General features: G+C 44.6%; 1 non-coding gene across 1 annotated transcript; it reads right to left on the reverse strand.

The window, feature by feature from the left end:
• Positions 1–315: 315 nt before the first annotated feature.
• On the reverse strand, positions 316–418 carry LOC114710594. The gene has a single exon (XR_003737081.1). It is a non-coding gene; the product is annotated as a U6 spliceosomal RNA (small nuclear RNA).
• Between the last annotated feature and the right edge of the window lie 6,200 nt (positions 419–6,618).

A 6,618-nucleotide genomic window follows, 5' to 3' on the forward strand; every position in this document is an offset into this window, starting at 1 on the left:
GGTTGACCACAGTTGACACTGGGTGTCCTAGATCACTTTCCACCTTACTTATTCTTGTTGAAGCCATGGCTCACCAATCCCAGCTAACCTGGCTAGGCAGCTTACCTGTGGGGTCTCCTTCTCTGCCTTCTGGGTGCTGAGATATGTGGCCGCCCAGCTTTTTATGTGTGCCATGGGGATCTGAATCAGACCTGGGCAGGAAGCGCTTTCTCCACTAAGCCGTCTCCTCAGACTTCCAACGTGCTTCCAGGGAGCTGAGTCGATATTTGATGGGCATTCCACCACTTTTCTCTAGGCGGCATCTTTCTCCTGCTCCTCAACATGGAATGCTTCATGGATTAGCATGCCATCCTTGCGCAGAGCCCATGCTAATTCTCCCTGTATCACTCCAGCTTTAGTACATATGTACTAAGCACATCTTACTTCTTAACATTGTCTAGAAGAGTAAAAATCACATCTCATCTCTTAGTATCTTAGGTTTGGTTTAATAATTTTTAAACTGGGTTTTGTGTATCCAGTGCTAGCTGTGACTCACTGTGTAGCCTGAGATGACCTTGAACTTCTGAGCCCTCTCTCCTTTCTCCCGGGTGCTCTGGTTACAGCTGTGTGCCGCCACGCTCAGTTGACGTGGTGCCAGGGACTGAACCCAGGGTTTTGTGTGAGCTAGGCAAGCACTACCAACCGAGCTACGTCTCCAGCTCTGGTTTTGTTTTTAAGCCGAGCACGAGATAACACGAAATGCCTCACTCAGCACAGCACAGCTTCCGGGAGGCTGGGAGGCACTTTGCTGCTCAGTCTGCCCCGGAGCACCGGTTTGAGAGGACTCTGGGAAACACCTGTGTGATGGCCTCTACAGAATCCTTTCTGCTTCCTTTTGCTTCGCTGCTGATTGTTCTCTGAGCCTGAACTTGGCTAATATGTCATTTGATTTGGGGGAAAAAATCACGTCTCCTTTCTGAGTCTTGTCTCTCATTCATAAATGAGGCTACACTAGATACACTCCCTGCTGCTCTGTCACTGGGTGCCACTACCCCTTGCTTGAGGAAATCTAGACATTTATGTCAGCCCTTTATATCCGATATATGCATGTATTTAAGCTATCAAAATCTGCTTTGTTCTTAGCTGAATGTCGTCTCCTCCTCATGCACTCGATTCTTAAGCTTACCATCCCTTAAATGCCGAATCTTCTTTCCCCCCCCTAAATTCTCTAATAAAGCTTATTATTCCAACCATTTATATTTAACATTAAAGTTTAATCGTGAAGTTACTCACCATAGAAAATTATTAAATAAGTGAGTTTGGAATGAACTAGAGCAGCTGAAAAACATGAGAGAGTATTTCAGAATGAGCTCAGAGAAGACATTTATGCATAGAAAACAATGGAGAATCACAATTAAGAGCTCGGGGGAGCTCAAGCTGATTTGTCCAGCCATTACATAGTCATTTCAATTTAAATTAAAATTGTAACTATTTTCTAGTCTACTAAAATATGAGGTGTCACATTAAGAGTTTTAATGGTGCGTTCTCTGGGGAATGCAGAAGCGGGAGACTGCAGCACATAAATAGTGATATGGTGCAGGGAGAATAAATTCTCTGCCCAAAATGAATATGATCAAAACAGAAATGACAGCGGATTATCTTATCCCCTCTAGTGAAGCGCGGCTCACACACGAGAGCACAGAGGCAGTTCACAGGGTGTCCAACTCCATCTCACTTTGTCAGAACTGATGGAAGGAACAGAAAACATTTGAATGGGTTGATAGACAGGCCCAAGTGAGGCCATGGATTTTGTTCCCAAAGTAAAGTATGTTTTTAACCACAGAAAGCGGATGGAGAGTAATGTTTGATATTTCTGATTAGAGAAACGAATCAGTCTAGGTTTTAACCGCTGTAGAACATGCTTCCGGCAATCTGGCTTCTAAAGGAGCGTGGAGGAGGGCGTCAAAAGCAGCCACATGACTTGAAAAAGCAAGCAGACCTTGGTGTGCGTGTGTGTGTGTGTGTGCGTGTGTGCACGCGCTCTTTGGAGTGGGTGGTCAGGCTGGCAGGAGGCCCATTGAGTGGGCACAGGCGATCTGGGACTTTATTGGATTAAGAGTGAGTTCAGACCAAAGAACATTTGGAAGCCTGGAGAAAGGAGGTAAAGTGACAACTAGGAATGAGAGATTTACTGGAACTAAATTTGGCTGCGCCTCCTGGTAGCCAGATGAAATGGAGATTAGAGGATTTTGTAATTATGATTTTCAGAAGGTTTTCGTGCTTGTGAGTTCCTGGAGCAATGATCCTCAAATGTGAGTGCACATATTACAGTGAACTGTGGGATAACACTGACAAATGAGACCCACCTAGACATTCTGCCTAGCTCAGCCAAGTAGGTCAGGGCATGTACGTGCATGTTCTTAAAACATCTCTCAGGCGGGCTGGCGTCCAGGCACACTTACCGTCAGTGGTTTATGAAAGACAAACTAACGTTCACTGTTCTGTAGAAGACCCAGAAATCATTTTTAATTTGTGTGTGTGTGTGTGTGTGTGTGTGTGTGTGTGTGTGTTGTGCACATGCACACACGTGCCAAGGAGGCCAGAAGCGCTGGATGCCCTGGGGCTGGAGTTTCAGATGTTTGTAGTTGCCCTGAGGGCTCTAGGAATCTGCCAAGCCCTCTGCAGGGGCAGCCAGTGATTTTAACCAATTTCCAAGATAAGGACATTCTTAGCAGAGCCAGTTATCATATTGATTATTATTTTTTTCTTTTTGAGACAAGGTCTCAGTATGGAGCCCAGGTTGGCTCAAACTTGAAGCCTTCCTGCCCCAGCCTTACAAGTTCTGGGCTCACAGGCACACACTGCAGTACCCAGCTGAAACCATTCTTAATGTAGGAGGGGAACTGAGAAGTATTTCAGGGGAGACATTTCTAAAACAACTGGACTACAGACACCTGTATTTTCAGTAATCTGTCCTTGAAAAATCACACAGTTCACACAGAAATACTGTCTAGGAGCCTGTTTTCTTTTGAACTTTTAAAAAAAATTAGCCAGGTAGTAGTGGTGCACTCCTTTAATCCTAGCACTTGGGAGGCAGAGTCAGGCAGATCTCTGAGTTCAAGGCTAGCCTGGTCTACAGAGCAAGTTCCAGGACAGCCAGGACTACACAGAGAAACCCTGTCTTGAAAAAAAAATTTTTTTGTTTTTTGTTTTCCAAGACAGGGTTTCTCTGTGTAGTTTGGTGCCTCTCCTGGATCTCACTCTGTAGCCCAGGCTGGCCTTGAACTCACAGAGATCACTTGGCTCTGCCTCCCGAGTGCTGGGATTAAAGGCATGCGCCACCACTGCCTGGCGGAAAAAAAGAATTTAAATGTATGTGCATAGGTGTTTGCCTGTGTGTCTTTCTGTGCCCCATGTGTGTGCAGTGCCAGAGCAGGCCAGAAGAGGGTGTTGAATCTTCTGGAAATAGAGCCCCCATCTTAATATCTTAGTTTGTAGGTAAGTAAAGGCATTCCTTTACATTGCAGCTAATGTTTTAGGGAAATTTGTTGTAAGGTTTTGGGTTGACATATGATAAGTTGTATATTTATTCCATCTAGAAATATAGAAAATAGACCAGACAAGGTGGTGCACACCTTTAATCCCAGAACTCAGGAAGAAGAGGCAGGCTGATCTACATAGTGACTTTTAGTCCAGCAAGGTTGCATACTGAGAACTTGTCTCAAACGTATATAAATAAATAAGTAAATAGAAAATAGACCTGTAGACATGGCTCAGCAGGTCGAGTGCTTGCTGCGCTTGCAGAGGACCCAAGTTCAATTCCCATCACCCACCTCAGGCAGCTCACACTACCTGTAACTCCAGCTCTGGGGGATCTGAGGCCTCAGGCCTCTGCAGATGCCAACATGTACACAGACAATTAAAAATTAAATAAATCTGTTGTTGGTTGTTTTTTACTCTTTTGCTCTTTGGGGGGGCCCACCACCCAGCTCCCAAATAAATCACAAGGAGTCCTATTCTTTCCTATGAATGCCTGGCCTTATCTTGGCTTATTTCTAGCCAGCTTTTCTTAACTTAAATTAGCCAGCCTATCTTTTTGCCTCTGGGCTTTTATCTTTCTCTATTTCTGTATTTCTTTCTTTACTTCTTTGTCTGTGTCTTGCTGTGCAGCTGGGTGGCTGGCCCCTGCAGTCCTCCTCCTTATCCTGTTCCTCAATCTCTCCCCAGATTTCTCCTCCTATTTATTCTCTCTGCCTGCCAGCCCTGCCTGTCCTTTCTCCTGCCTCACTATTGGCCATTCAGCTCTTTATTAGACCATCAGGTGTTTTAGACAGGCAAAGTAACACAGCTTCACAGAGTTAAACAAATGCAACATCAAAGAATGCAGCACATCTTTGCATCATTAAATAAATGTTCCACAGCATAAACAAATGTAACACATCTTAAAATAATATTCTACAACATAAATCTTTTAAAAAATAATAGAAAACATGAGCTAGAGAGATGGCTCAGCTATTTAGTGCTCTTCCAGAGGACCCGAGTTTGGCTCCGAGCACTCGTGTTGGGTGGCTCACAACCATCTGTAACTCCAGTTTCAGGGAATCCAACACCTCTGGCCTCTGATGGCATCTGCACTCTCCTGCACGTGCACACCACACACAGAGACGATTAAAAATGATAAAAAACCAAATATTTAAAAAAATTGAACAATTAAGGAGATGTGAAATGACCCTACCCCTTCAGTCCTCGTGGACAGTCCTGGGATCCTTCTGGTGCCGGCCCCATCTGAGTAGCACGCTGGGTTCCCATGTACTCTTCAGAATTTGCATATGATTTAGACATTCAAGCAGCTGGAGTTGGGATTTAATGAAGACTTTTTTTCATATGCTTTGTTCATAATGTCACAGTGAGTTTTTGAATTGATGTATGTACAAAATTTCCTTCATGATATTGGCTGAAATGATATATTAGAAGATGAACATTTTCTTTGAAATCTGAATCTTCAAACTAAGGCATCCCACCAGGAAGATGTTAAACAGGAAGGCATTATGAGTCCAAGATGGAGAGACAGCGAGAGTGGACAGACACTGGGCAACTCCTGGCCTCGCAGGAAAATCCACTAAACGTGGGCAGAGAAGAGGCTAGGAAGCCAAGAGGCAAATGTCCTCGGATGCATTCTTCGTGCAAGCTTGCCAGGAGCACAGAAGCCCCAAGGGACGCTCTGCCAGTTCCTCGGTGTTCTCTGGAAGTGCCCGGAGACCCGGATGGGATGTGTCTGCTGAAGGAAAGAGGAAAGGAAGACATGGCAAAGGCTGACAAGACTCTCTTAAGAGAAATGAGCTGGGCGGTGGTGTTACACGCCTTTAATCCCAGCACCTGGGAGGCAGAGGCAGGCGGATCTCTGTGAGTTTTAGGCCAGTCTGGTCTACAGAGTGAGTTCCAGGAAAGGCACAAAGCTACACAGAGAAACTCTGTCTAAACAAAACAAAACAAACAAACAAAAAAACAGAGAGTGAGAAATGAAAACCTACATCCCCCAAAGGGAGACCAAAAAGAAGTTCAAAGACCCCGGTGTGCCCAAGAGACCTCCTTCAGCCTCCTTGTTCTGTTGAGTATCTTCCCAAACCAAAGGAGAACATCGTGGTGTACCCTTTCGCAAAGAAACTGGGAGCAATGTGGACAGCCCTCCTGCAGGTGACAAACAGCCTGGAGGAAAGAAGGCTGCTGAGCTGAAGGGAAAACAGGAAAAGGATATTGCTGCCTACAGAGCTAAAGGAAACCCCGATGGGGCAGAAAGCAGGTGGTCAAGAAAAAGAAGGAAGGGGAAGCTGAGGAGGAAAAGGAAGATGAAGGATGCTGAATAAGTTGGTTCTAGCTAAGTTTTTTTTTTTTCTCATCCGTAACGCGCTTAACACCCCATGTACACAATTCACCCCTCTTAATGAAAAAAACAAAACATTGAAATGTAAGACTGTAAGATTTGTTTTGAAGCTGTATCACAGTGGGTGTTTTGTTTTTTGTTTATTTGTTTGTTTTGTTTTGTATAGTTAACACACTGCCGAATGTGTCTCTAGATAGCCCTGTCCTGGTGGTGTTTTTGGTAGCCACTAACTGTGCCTGGTACAGTCTGGGCTTGTAAATTGACACAGAAATCTAAAGCAGGTTCTTGTTGGTGCACACACAAATAAGTTATATATGGGGACGGTAGCTTTTTTTTATTTTTATTTTTGTTATCTTCAGTTGTCTCTGATGCAGCTTATTCGAAGATAATTGTTCTGTTAACTGAATGCCACTCTGTAATTGCAAAAAGAAAAATAATTGCAGCTGTTTGGTTGACATTCTGAATGCTTCTAAAGAAGCATGAGAGAGAGAGAGAGAGAGAGACAGAGACAGAGACAGAGACAGAGAGAGAGGTGTCGGGGTGAAAACTGAATTGGTAAGAACTTGTTGGCTGTAAGCAATAGGGTGTCCTCATTAGAGGCAGTCCAGCGAGGACACTCAGAGTTGGTCTAGCACAGGCTATCCTCATTCTCACCTGCTTTCTGCTTTACCTCTCTGATGGTGTTGGTGGTGGGTCTCCTCATCTTCACAAGGTGGCTGCAGCAGCTCAGAGCACCACCTCTGTGGTCAGGAGCAGAA

Source organism: Peromyscus leucopus, chromosome 2, assembly GCF_004664715.2.
Source record: "Peromyscus leucopus breed LL Stock chromosome 2, UCI_PerLeu_2.1, whole genome shotgun sequence".
In the NCBI taxonomy this organism is placed as follows: domain Eukaryota; kingdom Metazoa; phylum Chordata; class Mammalia; order Rodentia; family Cricetidae; genus Peromyscus; species Peromyscus leucopus.